The sequence below is a fragment of the Silene latifolia genome, chromosome 11 (genome assembly GCF_048544455.1).
Source record: "Silene latifolia isolate original U9 population chromosome 11, ASM4854445v1, whole genome shotgun sequence".
Taxonomy (NCBI): domain Eukaryota; kingdom Viridiplantae; phylum Streptophyta; class Magnoliopsida; order Caryophyllales; family Caryophyllaceae; genus Silene; species Silene latifolia.
In genome coordinates this window covers 194821085-194837974 of record NC_133536.1, presented here as the reverse complement: position 1 = coordinate 194837974, position 16890 = coordinate 194821085, and the positions used below count along the sequence as shown (strand labels likewise).

At 41.4% G+C, this 16890-nt stretch overlaps 1 non-coding gene across 1 annotated transcript; it reads left to right on the top strand.

Moving 5' to 3' along the window:
- The first annotated feature begins 237 nt into the window (after positions 1-237).
- On the top strand, positions 238-343 carry LOC141616166 (small nucleolar RNA R71). The gene has a single exon (XR_012530531.1). It is a non-coding gene; the product is annotated as a small nucleolar RNA R71 (small nucleolar RNA).
- Positions 344-16890: the final 16547 nt, after the last annotated feature.

Here is a 16890-nt window from a genome sequence, read left to right as displayed (position 1 = left end):
CTAGCAGTCATGGCTTCCAGCTGAGCCACAACTTGCTTATCGACTGCATGAATTGTTCTAATACCATCCCTCGGGTTTCCATACTCAGCACAGTGGGTCTCCATCTCTTCAATAAGAGCCCATCCCTTATTATCGTCGGTGTTCTTTTGAAATCTTCCGTTGGATGATGCATCAAGTATGGCTCTGTGATCATCGTATAGCCCATTGTAGAACTGATTGGACACGAACCACGGATCAAAACCATGGTGAGGAATAGACCTCACCAATCTCTTGAAACGGCACCAAGCTTCATAAAAAGTTTCATCCAGTGCCTGTTTGAAACTTGTGATCTTGGCCCTCAGCTGATTAGTGCGCTGCGGAGGGAAATATCTCTTATAAAAAGCAAGAGCAAGGGTCTCCCAGTCTGTGACCCCCGCGGCCGTACAATCCAAATTTTTCAGCTACTCCCTGGCTGAGTCAGTCAAAGAAAAAGGAAACAGAACCTCACTCCTTAATCTTGTCTTGAGTTACCCCCTTTGTAGCGGGGATAGTAGAACAGTAGTCCGTAAAGACCTCCATATGCTTCCTCGGGTCTTCACCTGCCACAACTCTAAAGAGATTTCTCTCCACCAGATTGATATCGGACGGACGGACGTCTAATGTATTCTCATCCTCAGTTTGGAGATTGAAACCCTTTGTAATTGATGATGCTTTAGGCTCCGAATGACTAGCAATGTTTGGCATCTTTACTGGTTGGTTTACAGAACTGAAAGTGTCTTCTTCAAAAGATGGATTTTCGGTAAAAAGGAAATGCTGAAGTTCGGGTTCGAAAGTACTCAAGGCTTCCTTTCGTGATTCTCTTTGCAGACGGAGTCTATGCCTGAACAGCCTCTCTGGTTCAGAATCAGCTGAAACTAACTCTAACCTATGTGACTTGGGCATACACAACTCTGAAATAAAATGAATAAGAACTGCCTCAAGGAATAAAAATTCCCTGAGACGGATAAAATAAACGAAACAAAGACAGATAGGGCAATTGCCTCCCCGGCAACGGCGCCAAAATTTGACAGGGCTGTCGTATACATATCAAAAATAACTAACTAAACTAACTATATAGCTAGGGAAGTCAGGTCGATCTCCTCAGGGAGGCAAGATATCTGTAAAGATCCGTCTATTTGGTCACAAATGGGGGATTTTGTAATTTGATTTCTAAACTAATTAAGGTTTTAAAGGAAGAGAAATAAAGAAAGAGCAATTAAGGCAGAAAATAGAAATAAACTATCAATAGAGAAGGGACATGTCAGGATTTCGGTTCACTACGGTAGTCCAGTGACTCAACTGTAAACAACTTAGATGAATTACTGCGAAACGGATATGGAAAGGTCCTTCCGGTCCACTTTCTACCCTAGATTCCCACTAACTTAACTTCCGTCCTCGTCAGGGTAGTCTACTGTTCATAGCAGGTCTATTTTGTCCAATCTTCCAATCCAGGATTAAATTTAACCAGATTAAAAGGTGACTCAGAAGCGTGCACTCAACTAAGCCGGTAAATACAGTTATATTGCTATGGGGACAGAATCTCACAATTAATTCATCTAACCTATTTACTACATCGTCACATTTCTACCGCAGATCCCCTAATCCCAACATGAAACGGATTAGCTACTCATGCTATCAGTATCGTCAAAACTAACAACGATGAATAAACTAATATTAAACATGATGAGACAATAATAAAATTGCATAAAAGGTAATTAGGGCAGAAAATTAAATGAAGTAAAACAAACAATTAAAGTAAATGAAAGAGAGATTAATATTAAAAAGGGAGAAAGAGATTATAATCGCAAGAATCCGGCGTAAAGAACAAACAAATCCGAGCGAGAAAATCCGAAAGCAAAAGTTACAGTGGAAGGAAGAAAAGTAACGCGGTCTTTTACTGTGAAGATGAATGATAAGATAAAACTTGGATTCTAATGACCTAGTTGAAGTACGTTTAAATAGAAAAATTCCTAAGTCTAATAACTAAAACGAGTTCACGGGCTAATTAAAGCTCACGACAGCCAAAACCACTCGATCGAGCATTTCTCCAGATAATCTACTCGATCGAGTAGAATTGTTACTCGATCGAGTAACCTCTAATTCCAGCGCTTCTTGATCGAGTAAAATATTACTCGATTGACCATTCTCAGCTATAGAAACCACTCGATCGAGTGTTCTTCCTCCAAAACAGCTCAAGCTCGTGACCGACTGCTCCATAGACCGTCCCTTCACGCATCCCAATGCAAGATCTCACTCTGAATAATCTCGTCTCCTCAAAATGCATGCAAAAAGGGACGAAAATGGTACGATTCCACTACTTTCGCGTTCATTTCTACAAAATGGATAAAACGAACCAAAGTAGCCAATTAGGGGCATAATGCAATATAAACGGTACGAAAGTACATAGAAATAAGTGCTAAAATAGGCTAATAAGACTATACAAAATGCACGTATCACACTGTGGGCTCTATCATGCCGTTAATTATGTTGTTTAGTTTATTCCTACTCAACCTCGCGGTTGACTGTGTATTCGTGAACACCTGCGGTGAACCGTTTTATGGGGAGCAGATTTGACAGGTACTAAAGATTAGCTGACTCACGAGCATTGGGGTGAGAGCTCGACTTGGACCATAGTTGAAGTCTAGATCACATAGAACAATTGTATCACTTTATTTCCGCTGCGAGTTGTAATTATTTTATATTAAGTTTTAAGTTGGATTAAGTTGTAATAAACATGTAATCATTAAAGTTTTAATTTAAAGTACTTTGGTGAGTTGGACTTTGTTATTCACTACCTCGGAAAACCGAGAGGGTAACAGTTCTATTTATTTGGGAATGTCTAGCTAAAGGCTCCTGAATAAGTGGGGGTGTTACATTACCCACCGTAACAGGTAACTCTCACCGCCAGTGGGGGCCGCAGCCTTTCCCACCTAAGCCCCGCTCATCGCTACGAGCGAACCCAGATCATTAATCTGCACATCCCCTTGTGACGGGAGCCACGAGAGGCGAACATAGGGTTGGAACCATCTCTCGAACATGGTCCCATCACAACAATATCAATCACAATACCAACTCAACCAATATCAATCCAACGAAAGATATTAATCAATCATTCACAACAATCTCAAATCAATTACGCAATCAACTGAGTAGGGAAACCCTACTTTTTCGCAAATCCACAGAACGCATCCATCACACCATGTCAAGCAATACTCCATATGGTATTCTATAACAACAACAACCATACCATATCACTAGACTATTCAAGAACTACTGCGAAAAAGACAATTAATCACAAACACACCTTGAAGAAAAACCGATGCCGGTGATAGAGACAAACCCGACTCGATGACCTCATGCATAAACCGCCTCCCTTCCCAGATTAGTGTTCAAAGCTACCTAATTGGTGTAGAGAGAGATGAGAGAATTGTCAGAGAGAGAGTTTAGGTTTTATAAATGATAAGAGAAACCATTGAAATGAATTATGTTTCAGCCATCGCGTTTTATAATAACATGCTGTTAAACGAGGTACTCGATCGAGTATAGACATACTCGGCCGAGTACGACGCATTCGGTCGAGTACCCGAGCTACTCGGCCGAGTGGCCCTTACTAGGTTGAGTATTACAAAGCAAATACGGCATAGTCTCCCTTTGTCTCCTTTACCAAACGTCACTCAAGGTCAACAGGTCAGTCAACGGGTCCCTAAAATGGCGGATATTACATACGCTTCTTAGCCAGAGTGGAGACATTAAAGGAATCGTAATTCTCCCATAAAATCGTCTCTTACTCGTACTTCTCAAGGGAAGTCAGATCCTCCCAATCTTCGTCGGAACCAGACGGCAGAGGCCTCTCGACCAGCTCTGAGTCTAAGGAGATATCAATAACAAGGAGAGTGACGTTCCGAGAACCAGACATATTTGGAAGAAACCTTGGCTGTCGAAAACAAGGAATGATTAAATAAGGATCGTTTCTCCGCGTTTTAAGCTTAATTATAAGGAGTGCGGGAAGGGAAGGGTCATGATCATTGCGAATTCGAACATTTATACAAAAAAGTGTCCGGGAAAAAGGGAAATGAAACTTGCCATTAATGCAGAAATATGCAAACAAATGTAAAGGATCATCGTAATAGTCAAGCGTCACATCGAAAGGCAAAAAAAATAATGAATTATTTAATTATTACTCACAAGAAAGCTAGGACGTGACGAGAGACTTAACTTACAACAAAGGCTCGGCCTAAGGATTACAAAATCCGAGGAGATACTACAAACGACTTGAAACAAAAGAAAAAAATATTATAAAAGACTTGGAAGGTAACCAGAGGGCTACAAGTCGAAATACAATGAATTTCGGGTAGCGCACCATCGCCTCAGGGGTTCCTGATGAAAAGATGGATACTTTGGGCCTTCTGCAAGAAGCACAAAACTTGCCTCATCGGTGATCCAGGCTAAATAGACGTCCATAGACCAGCGAAGGTGATGGGCCAAACAGTCAACCCCTATAAAACAGGATCCAGTCAAAGACGCTGGTAGAGATTATGATCTCCTGAACTCGATCGCCGCCTAGACGTTGTCATACTGACCCGACGTACCATGACCATGCCCAAAGTAACGACTGGAATGTTTGGTCCAACCTAAACGCTATATACCAACCCCCACCCGGAGCATAGTAGCAAGGCATAAGCCCAAACACCATACCTACCCGACTATGACCAGTGAGGAATAACAACTGTACAATTACCCAGCGTAACACTAGGAGCATCAGGTCCTACATAGGCGCCCGGTAGAAGGGATAAGTGACGATGGAGAGCATCACCGGGTAGGCTCAAAGCTTACACATTCGCACTAAGACCGCCATGATAGGCGAAAATGAAAAAAGACACCAATGGCAACGCTACACAATAGGAAGTCGTTGGGGGCACTAAATGTAACACCCCCACATACCAAGGTGCCTTACCAAGGACCACCCTCGCATATGAAGCTGCTACCATCTCGGTTGCCCGAGGTAAGTATATCAAAAGTTACCATTCAAGAACAATTATTAAAGGATAAAGTTTAGCGATTACATCGTCTCAAGAAAAATCAAAGTAAAGTATATAATTCTCAATACATCGAAACTAAATTATCTAAATTCGTAATAGCAGAAGCTAGACTCAAAGTGATGACATCCCCATCCTTGTCTCCGCAGCTAAAAATAATCATCACATGTCACGACCTGCTCACCATCCCCGAATGGATCTCCACAGTTTTACAAAACGCAACGGGGTCAGTCAACTGAATAATCAAGATAAGTTAATCGCAAAGAAACAACCAAAGCAAACAACTGAACAACCATTCTCCAACTCCAATCGCATCACATTTCCGGCTACACATTTAAGTGTGTAGCCCTGCCAGATTACCCGCCGCGACAGGTAATCCTCACCGCCAGTGGGGGTGATAAGTCCATTTTATGTACATTTTGACCCCCTACTTTAGCTCTAATATATATTTCATTTGCACTAATCTAGTGATTTTATGAGCTAATATTGTATTCTAGTTGTCTTTGCATGAATTGTCACATTTTGTAGGAACTTGAGCTTTTAGGAGCTTGTTTCTAACAAATTTGCAAGAGCTAGTATACAAGGCTAAGTGTGGAGCATGAGTTGGACAAATATTGAAGTGCTACATGGATTTGCATGCATAAAAACATGGATTAAAATGAAAATGCAAAATAAAGTCTTATGCAAAGTCAAGCCCAAAATTTAAAGTCCAACTAAGGTGGAAACATTGGATGCTTAGTGAGCTTAGGATGCCAATTGAAGAGCTTAACCGAGTGATTAAACAAGGCATTAAACATCAACATTGGATTCTTATGCTAATTAATCACGGATTAAAGAAGAAAATCTAGAAACATCACGACCCCGTTCGGGGTTGGTGGCCCCGATTGAGGTTAGCCCCCTCTATGCCCGAACGTTACTCCCTTGTTCCCCTATAAATAGAAGCTTTGGTCGACATCTCTTAGACACTTCTTACATAGCTTCTACACCACTTTCATACTCTTATTTTAGTTCTTAGTTTAGTTTAGATTAGGTTTCCCTTTATCATTTCCTTTATGTTATAAACAATTTCTTTAGAGCATTTCAATTTATATTACAAGTTCATTTACAATTTCCATTTCAAGTATTTGTTCTTCTATATTTAAGTTCTATTTCCATTGTCAAGGTAATTTCATTTCTAGTATTATTTTGTTATTCCTTAGTATGTTTATCTTTATCATTTCATATGTCATTAGATTAGTTTTCATTATGCATAAGTAATTCAATTGTCTAGGGAATAAGGGAAACCATGCATAAGTAGTTCTTGCAATTGTTGAACAAGGACATTATAATATTGTCTAATTGTTTCTATCACATGTTTGTATCGTCACGTTTAATCTTTGTTTAAAGGCCTTATTCATTGATTAAGTTTGTTAATTCGTTCTATAAGTCAAGAGGCACGGAATCGGATTAGACTAAGCATGTGTAGTAGGACGACCTAGTCATAAACGAGAGTTTCTCTACGACCCGGTCTATGGTTGACATTAATATCGAGAGGTGGGTGTCTCTAAGCCTAAACAATTAACGATTCATCAACTCCTATATTTAATTTAAGCACTTACATAATTTGCATGTGTGACCCGACCTCCCTAGACTATTTCTTTATCATTATTGTTTTCTTCCATCATCCAACCAACCAATCATACGATAACCGACCTTGATAAAATTCAGTCCATAACAACCAATTTACAACTACCGCCTCTCTGTGGATTCGACCCCTACCTACTACATTAATTTGTGTCTAGAGAATTTATTTTTGCATAGGTGTGCGAAAGTCTATCAGGGGGACTACGGCCATCCCCACCAAAGCCCCGCTCATCGCAACGAGCAACATCCCCGTGTCCATTAATGTGCACATCCCCCTTTGTGATGGGAACCACAAGGGGCGAATCAAGGACGTGAAGCCATTCCCGAAAATGACTCCACTCAGTCGAGGACGCACCTCGCAAACATAGCTAAACAACAACCAAGAAAAATAATTCCAATTATGATATCAATCATGCCATCAATACAATAATTCATCTTAAATCAATTAAACAGACAACTGAGTAGACAAATTCTACCTTATCACTGATCCGAATACGAGTTTACAGTGGAAACTAGAAACGCTCTTCTACAAATCCTTCACGGACGAAACCGACGCTAGAGAGATGAACAAAGACTCACGAACGATCAAAGACCTTGGGAGTGATTAAGGATGATTGGAGAACGTAGCATGTAATTAGGTTTTGGTAAAAATGAAAAGTGAAACTATAACACACGATTTATGACCTTTAATCATTTTTAACCAAACCGCGGAAATAAATCCTGTCAGACCGGTTACTCGGTGGAGTACTGAGCGTACTCGGCCACGTACCCCCTACTCGGCCGAGTGTTCCTAGACAGTAGCCTGTCTAGAAAACACACGACGCTTTACTCGGCCGAGTTAGCCCTATTCGGCCGAGTAACAAGACCCAGAAAACCGTGGTATCACACTAAAGGTCCTCGGGCCTCCACATGAATAACAGGAAGCGTCGACAAAACTTACCACGCTGACAACAACAAACAAATTCCTGGCAAAGGAACCATCTTAGGTGACCAAATAACTCGACAAAGTCGCATGACTTGGAGAAATGGCTCCACAAGGGGCTCGGTCGGAGTATAGACCAAGCTTGACTCAAAGGACTGCTCAGGAAATCAGACATCGCTCATGATCAAGTAAAAATGGGTAAAAGCGGGAAGTTTGAGAGGATGAATAGATGAGTTTGGATGGTTGTGTAAATTTACAAGGCAACCAAGGGTCCTATATATCGCAAAAATTAGGGCATTCAATGCCCTCACCTAACACGCATGGAGAAATAAAAATCCACGTGTCGCCTAATGAAGGAAAGAATGTCTAGTCACGACAGCCAGGCCGGACATATCATTAAATAGGGACGGATCAAACATCATAACATCTAAACCTGCAATTCGCACAAAGGGAGACAAAAGTCAGCCCATCACACTCGCCTCCTTCAATCGGGCCAATTGATGGAGCCCGAATCTACAACTCATTCTCCTGCAAGGCCCATTAGGGATCGCTCCATGATCCAGCTAACTTAGAGCCCAAAATCCACATTCCTATGCTCAGATCATTGTCGACTAAGCCTCAATAGGCCCAGTGGGTCGACCCTCGGACTATCCGACCTCCCTACCAACAATGGGTCGACCAAGGTGAGTTTAAGAGGGAGGAATAGTTGCCAGCTCGGCGAACATGCCTCGACGCCATGACGTTAGAATGAGGCTTACGTGGGGACTGCCACATGAAGACCTCGAGATTCTCACCATTTATCCTATAAATAGGGACTATTGTTCCCTGTTTGTGGACACACAATCTCAGGTTCAATAACCTAATCTTTCACTTCACTACTAAAGTCGGTCGAGAGGCAACTCCTCAAGAGGAGTCGGTCTGACCCCAAAGTGTCTAAAGAGAACCTGAAATAGGCATCGGATCGAAGGGCTTTAGTTCGAATCCCCCAAGGCTAGGTTTCCTCTTGCTTTCAAGTACAAGCTAGCAAGAGAGTGTGACTCCATAGATTCCAGGTGCTCGGAGAAGAGGGTCGAACCAAGCTCGGGGATGCTCTGAACCTAGTCATTGTAATTTAGACCCGATTATATTTGTATCTACCATTGAGTACATTTACGACCTGGAACAGTTTCTTAATTGGAGTTTTTGACGTACTGCCCCGGGAAACCGAGATGGTAGTATCTCTATTTACCTTGGCCGGGTGAATGAGGGTGTTACAACTGAGGCGACAGCGAACAAACTACAGTCCAACTAATCAGATCCGGTCTTGGACCGTAATTTTCAAATTCGGTCGGGACCATAATTTTTTATTCTAGTCCACCATTTTTCATTTCAGTTCCAATTTGGTCCGAACTGGTGCATAATTCTACTCGCCCTGCCCAACCCAGCCCGATTGCTTGCCGGTTCTATAACTTATGGATAACCAATTCATGCTCCTTATTGTCCAATGCATTAAATTGAGATGTGAAAACTTGACGATAATACTGTTGGGTGAAAACGTAGATCCAACACAAGTTACACAACATGATTTAATTAATCTAAGTGTTACATGTACAAGTATTGATGATGTACATGTAACATTAGGTGCTAAATGAATGTGGAAACATGTTTGTGTAGGTTTACGTAGAAAAACAAATGAATTACTTTTAATTCATTGTGTGGTAACGTGAAGTGACCTTATGACATTAAAATATAACGTCACTTTACAAGGCTATATAAAGGATTGTAATCCTTTGGAAAAATATATCTCACAAATTATAATCAAATAAGGTGACTAGTAAATAAAATTGCAGTCGGGGTTTGAGGGTGAGAGGCAGTATAACGGGTGTTATAATACAATAATTTAGGAGGTTACTCTAGGGGTGATATTAGTGGCATTGGCTAATATTACTGGAGGGTTAGAGGTTGTTATCTTATTTTATTGTGGGTTTCGAATTGGTATTAATTCGGAACAGTTACGTTGTACTGGTACTATATTATTATAGTGGATTCTAGTCGATTTGGCTAGTGGGTTTTACTTCCGGTTTGGAAAGTTTTGCCCTGGGTTTGACCCTAAAATATTGTCTCATCTTAATATTGCTTAAATTTATTTACTTTTACGGTTTACTTGTTGATTGGTTGCTTCCATTGCGCGTGGGAGATTGGCGTTAATTTCCCATCAGTGGTATCAGAGCCACTAGGCTCGGTCTGGTGGCTGGTTTAATTGGCAAGGATGTCAAATATGGGGTCTCAATTTGCAGTACCAAAATTTGACGGTAAAAGTAGTTTCACCCTTTGGCAAAGAAGGATGAAGGATCTCCTGGTTCATCTTGGCTTGGCTAGAGCCTTGAAAGGAGATGATGGTAAGCCGGAGAAGATGAGTGATGACAACTGGGAAGAGGTTTGCACCAAGTGTGCAAGTACTATTAGGTTCTGCATCTCGGATTCAGTCATCAATTGTGTTCTTGATGACGACTCTCCATCGGTGATATGGGAAAAGTTGGAGAAGCTCTACATGGCGAAGAGTTTGACCAACAAGTTGCTTTTTAAGCGGCGGTTATATCGGTTGAGGATGGACGAGGATGAAAATTTAATTGGACATGTGAATTTGTTCAATGGACTGTTAGACGAGTTGAAGAAGATCGAAGTAAAGCTTTAGGAGGAAGATAAGGCGTTATTACTTCTCAATTCTCTCCCGGACACATATGAGACTTATGTGGATACTATTCTGTGCGAGAAAGAAACCATCACGATGTAGCAAGCACAAACAGCTTTATTGTCCTTTGATGCGAGGAAGAAAGACAAGGCTGGGATACGGAGCGATAGTACGGGTACAATTGCAGTTGCTCGAGATGGGAGAGGTCGATCGTTTAACAGGGAGGATGGATCGAAGCATGGCAGGTCTCGGTCCAGGAACGCTTCTAGGAATAATGATGTGAAGTGTTTCAAGTGTGGTGACCTTGGGCATATTAGGCGGTTCTGTCCTAAGAAATGCGAGAATGAAGAAAACAAGGGCGACACCAACTTGGTTGCCGGTGAAGGAAGTGGTGGTCGTTTCCTAACCGATGGTAGTGACATATTTGCGGTCACGGATGTAAACGACGTGTGTTCTAAGGAAGAATGGATATTAGATTCTGGTTGTGTCAACCACATTTGCACCCGGAAGGATAGTTTTGAGGAGCTCCAAGAAGGCATGGCTAGGAAATTGAGTTTGGCTGATAACTCAATAGTTGATGTCAAGGATATTGGAGTGGTGAAAATCAAAATGTCAAATGGGGTGGTGCACACTTTGGACAAGGTTGCCTATGTTCCAAAGTTGCGGCAGAATTTAATTTCACTTAGTCAACTAGACTCCGAGGGTTATGGGTGTAAAGCTCATGGGGGAGTAATGAAATTGACTAAGGGTTCTATGGTCCTCATGAAGGGGGAGCTACGTCGTGGTTTATACCGTCTGGATGCATATGCAGTAAAAACCTCACAGGATGGCGGGAAACGGAAAAATCGTGCACGTGTTTCGTTCATGGAAGAGGCGGCGAAGGTAGATTGTTTTCAGGTTACAGACGGGCGCAAAGGTAAAATTCCTGCTAGTAGAAAGGTGGGGAGTAAGAGGTTTCTCTCCGGAGTCAAGTAACGTCATTGACTGGGTTTAGGCTGTACACGGTGCATTGGCCGTGGTAGTGAGGACCGGTTACTAACTCGGGTGTGCAGCTGGTGATTTAAAAAGGCTAATGGTTGATTCCTCGGTTATGTTCTCTTGTGTTGGAGGGGGAGATTTGTTGGGTGAAAACGTAGATCCAACACAAGTTACACAACATGATTTAATTAATCTAAGTGTTACATGTACAAGTATTGATGATGTACATGTAACATTAGGTGCTAAATGAATGTGGAAACATGTTTGTGTAGGTTTACGTAGAAAAACAAATGAATTACTTATAATTCATTGTGTGGTAACGTGAAGTGATCTTATGACATTAAAATATAACGTCACTTTACAAGGCTATATAAAGGATTGTAATCCTTTGGAAAAATATATCTCACAAATTATAATCAAACAAGGTGACTAGTAAATAAAATTACAGTCGGGGTTTGAGGGTGAGAGGCAGTATAACGGGTGTTATAATACAATAATTTAGGAGGTTACTCTAGGGGTGATATTAGTGGCTGTAGACACCTCGTTTCTGCACCCCTCGCAAACCACCCGGTGATGATTGGGCCGCATGTTTGATTCGCGGAACGATTTGTGACAGTTCGTAAGATTATCGTCAAGTGATTGCTCAAATATTAATGTCTACCTCTTAGTTGTCATCTACGTCCCGATACGGTCGTTTTGACAGTAATTAGAGTACATTTGGAGTCCGGGTCAAAAACCGTCTTCATTTCCTACAAACCGTCAAATCCCGAGTCAAAGCAATGTGCTTGTCTACCTAAGGTTAGGATGTCATAAAATGTTGAGATTATATCTCATTTTGAGTCCCATGTCACTTCATTAGGCTAAACTAAGAGTTTACATAACAAAATGTGCATTGCATTTAGTTAAAATGACAACCCGATCTTTAGGCCCGTTTTACGAGGTCATAACGAGTTTTTTGGGTCAGGCCTATTTCACAGAAAGTTCTAGATCTTTCTTTTATCTTTCCAACGCCACCGAAATCACCTTATTCCGAGTCTTGTAGAGAAAGTTATGCCTAAAATACGACAGGCTGTCAAACGCGTTTTCTACGCGCAGAGGAACCTACCGAAAGGAAAAAAAAGCCGTGCCGCGCCTCTTCAAAGGGGCGCAGTGCCTGCTGCGCCTCTTCCCCAGGGCTTTCTTTTTGTCCAAGTTTCCGCGTTTAACCTAAGTCGGTTATTTCCGGATCTTTCCTTCCGTATCCTAGTCTTACCATATTTCCGTCGCGTGATTAGTATAAATAGGAGCTTTCGTTCCTCATATTTCTCACGCGAGTGTCCGCCCTTCTCTTCTCCCTTTGCATTCTAGACTTTGTTCTTACTAATTGGCGCCTACGTGCTTGAACCTTCGACCACGTAAGCTCGGATCTTTCCGGGTACCAGCCTCTCCGTTGCATGACCGACCAATTTGACCACTACACTCAATCAATCTAATTAATCAACTTGTTAAATCGTTTTCCTCTTTCGAGGGCACTCTTTCCTTACGTTCGCGTCGAGCATCACTAATCGATCTTCTTAGTTCTTCTCGTTTCGTCAACATGTAAGTCTGAGGGTGTATAATTCTCTTTATTTATTGTATTTTGTTTATCGTATAACAATTGTAAGATTTATGTCGAACACACCATTAAAACCGATTTCTAAAACCGTCTTTAAAACCCCTTTTTTACGGATTTCCAGTAGACAGACGAAGAGAAAGGACGCAGCAACTGCTGCGCCTCTTGAAGGAGCGCGGCACACCGCTGCGCCTCTTCGTGAGGCCGCCAGATTCTCGCTTCTTTTCTTCTTCCTCGTCCTCCAAATTCGTTCTTGTTTTGTTTATATTCGTTTGTTCTGTATTTCTTCGCCATGTTAGCATATAATTCACATGTATATTGTATATTTATTATTCATCATTAACATGTTTAGTTCATCCATCAATCCGACTTAAATCCCAAATAATCCAATATTTGCGGGTTTTCGTCATTAATATTCAATCCGAGTTTTAGAAGTTCAATTTCATCATATTGAGTTTTCGGAATTTATCGTTGATATATTTGCATCCATATTCATCATTAATCCGTCATATTCATCATGTTTAGTTATTAATTAGTTCGTTTAGTTTCATTAATTGTTTCTTATCATCGACCCTTCACATAATTAATCCGTTTATTTCCGTCTCATCCATGTTTTACTGTTTTTATGACCCATTCACGTGTAATTAACATGCTAATCACTTTCATCCGAGTCAAAATATTAAATCAATCCTTAAAATTAACAATTAACATTAACGGTTTTGCGATTCAAACTTCACGGCCGAGAACTCACCCTTGGAACAGACGCAAAGAATCGCTGCGCCTCTTCCAAAGGGCGCGATGCTCGCCGCGCTGCGCTGTTCCAGTTGAGTTCGTCTCTCGAACTCCTTTTCGCCTTGACCTAGTTTATTTAGCTTACGTAATTAATTCACTAATATCCGTAATATCGCTAATTCCTGTTCGTATTTATTTCTTTTATTTCTTTTATTTCTTTTTTCCCAAATAATCCGTTTTAAAGGTATTTTCGACATAAATCGCCTATTCCAATGTAATTATTGTAATTTTTATTATTGTAATTTATAATCATTGTATTTCTTCTATTGTTTGTATGTTTTCACATGTAAATGAGCATTAAATCCAACTTCGACCCAATTGTATGATTAACTAATTGTTCACCGACTTAGTCTAATTCTCACATGTTAGGATTAATCTATTGGATGTTGCATTGCATGCATATAGCCGACGATATATCGAGTACGAATAACTTCCCTAATCATTAGTAGAGGCCGCTATCGAGGCGGGCGGGATTAGGTGTTCGATCAAAAGAGCTTCCTAATACGTACCCTCACCCCTTACTCCAGATCTCCGTGAGCACCCGTGTTCATTGGCATCCACGAGAGTCATTCTAGACATAGAATGCTAAGGGTAACGATTGCTTAGTGTTCATGTCACTACTTTGTGTCTTGACGTGACACGAGGTATTCGAACGGTTCCAATTTCCCATAAAAATTGGTGGCGACTCCTTACAAAATGCAAACGCTTGTCCCTCGTTTCTCAACCAAGCGCCCCCGTGGGCGGCCCGCTGTCCACAGTTTGGCGACTCCGCTGGGGATATACACTTACGTGTAGCTAAGGGTGAAACTTGAACAAGGTTAGGGAATACGTTTGTACAAGACAATTGTCGGTTTTCATAACTCGGTCTTCCTAGACCGTTTTACTCGGCCTTCCTAGGCCCAACCCAACCCATTCGACCAATCGTCCCGTCTAAACGGTCCTAATTCTTATTTGGGCCTAAGGATGGATAGCGATTGACGTCATCCATACCATGGTGCTTACTCTTGTTTGTATCAAGGGCCTTCACTACTTGAGGAAATGGACTAGGAATCGGCCTTACTCTTGTTTGGCACGAGCCTCTCCACAGACTTCGGGTTTGATGGTTCGGTATGGCAACCCACCCTTTAAACCAAAACCCTTTTAAATGCACTCAGCATCCCGTTATAATGCCTGTATGAATGTTTGTACCTTACGTGATCACCATTTCTAAACGAAACCATGACGATTTTGCAAAAATCAAAACCCTTTTCTTAATCAAAATTTCGAAATAGGCCTTCAAATAGCGCAAAATGAGTCAAAATTCTGTCCGTTTGTCGAGTCAGAACTTCGGGCCTAAAACCCATTGCAAAACCCATTTCAAAAAACCAAAAAAAAAAAGAAAAAACGTTTTCTAAAAAAAAAAAAAAAAAAAAAAAAAAAGACGTAAAAAAAAAAGGGTCCGAAAAAAAAAAAAAGAAAAAAAATGTTTTAATCAAAATATTTTCAAACAATGTGAATGTAAATATGTAAATTCAACTGGGCTAAGTTAGAGTCAAAGTTCGAACCGACTATGTCCTAGTCGGAACTCCGTCGAGTCATAAACCCGTCTCTCTTTACATTTTGGGTCTTTTCAAATTCAGGTCAAGTCCTAAGGCGTCACGCCGTCATTGTGGACCCCCCCTACCCCAATTCAGTTAGGATCTAAACACTCGAGTCACACGTTCCGAGGCTTAACACACGAGTCTTAATGGGCCTCATATTTGAGTCTAAACTACAGTAGTCTTCTTAACACCTATAAGCAAACCTCGAGTCCAGAATCAACATGTGTCCTCAATCCCGTCAATAAGGTCAATCATATAAGGGTCATTCCGTCAAAGTCAACACTCGAGTCTAAAGGTCAAGGTCAAAACACCATGAGTCCAAACACGAGAAGTCGCTCACGACATTTCACGAGTTCACAAGTCAAGAGTCTAGTCATCTCGTCTCGTCATGTATCCTTTGTTTGTTGCCTTAGTATGCGTGATCCCATGTCAAGTCAAGTCGTAATGCGTATCATTTTCTTCTCGGTAGGAATTCTGCAATTTTCGATGAAAGTATTCAAGAACGTTTATCTGTCGACGTCAAGGGACTAAGTGCTGCAGTCATTAAGCTTCAGGCTACCGTTGAAGACTTGAGAACTCGTGTCACCAATATGGAAGACAAGATAGACATGATGAAACCTTTACCATCTTCTCATACCCCAAGGCCAAGTTTTAGCTTCAACACGACTCACCCATCTAAGAAGGCCAATGAAGGCAAGGGAGTCAACCTCTTGGAAACTCCACCGGAAGGCGGGACGAGCCCATAGGGAATTCGTTGACCTCGGAACCACATATGAAGTAGCTCTACGAAGACTGGTTTCCCAGGGAAAACTTCATCCAATCGGTCCAACCCTGGACTCGAAAAGATATTCCCTAGATGGAAGGGCGATTCATATTGTCAGTACCATCAAGGTAGGGGACACGATACGGAGGAATGCTTTTGTCTAAAGCATATTATTCAGGATATGATCGAGAATCGCAAGCTTCCTGTGCCACCTTCCGCCAAGAAATCCAAGAAGACCGACCCTCTTGGGTCCAATATCATTAAACATGACGAAGAGTCATCTCTAGACTGTTCTCATCTCCTCGATCCTCATGATGATAAAGAAATCAATGTCCTCGAAGACGGAGATATCCAAGATGGAATGCTCATGCTTTCCAGGGCCTTTGACAATAAATTCTCCAAAATAGAGGGAGCTATTGATACTCTAAACTCTCGACTTTCCAACATAGAAAACCTGCTCGCCGAAACGGGTAAGAAGCTTGATGCCCAACCTCTCAAAATGAAAAGTGTCCAGACAAGCCCTCAATTTGACAGTCCTAAGGAGAAAGCAATAAGTAGACAATCTATTCTTAGTTCTTCTTATCCGGGAATCAAGATCAATAAAGGCATCCTCATGGATCCTTCGTCAAAGAAACCTAGCAATTCTCCAGGGTCATTCACAAAGGCTTTTGACAAGAAGGATACACCACCCAGGAAATTTACCAACATTGGTATTACATACGCCGATGCCCTTCAGAGACTCATGGAGCAACGAATGTTGAAGCCAATCGGTCCTACACCTGACCCCGAAAAGAAATCCAAGTTCTGGGATGGGAATTCCTACTGCAAATACCATAGAGGCAAAGGGCATGATACAGAGACATGTTACAAATTAAAACATGTCATTCAGGATATGATCGAAAGCGGGAAATTGTCT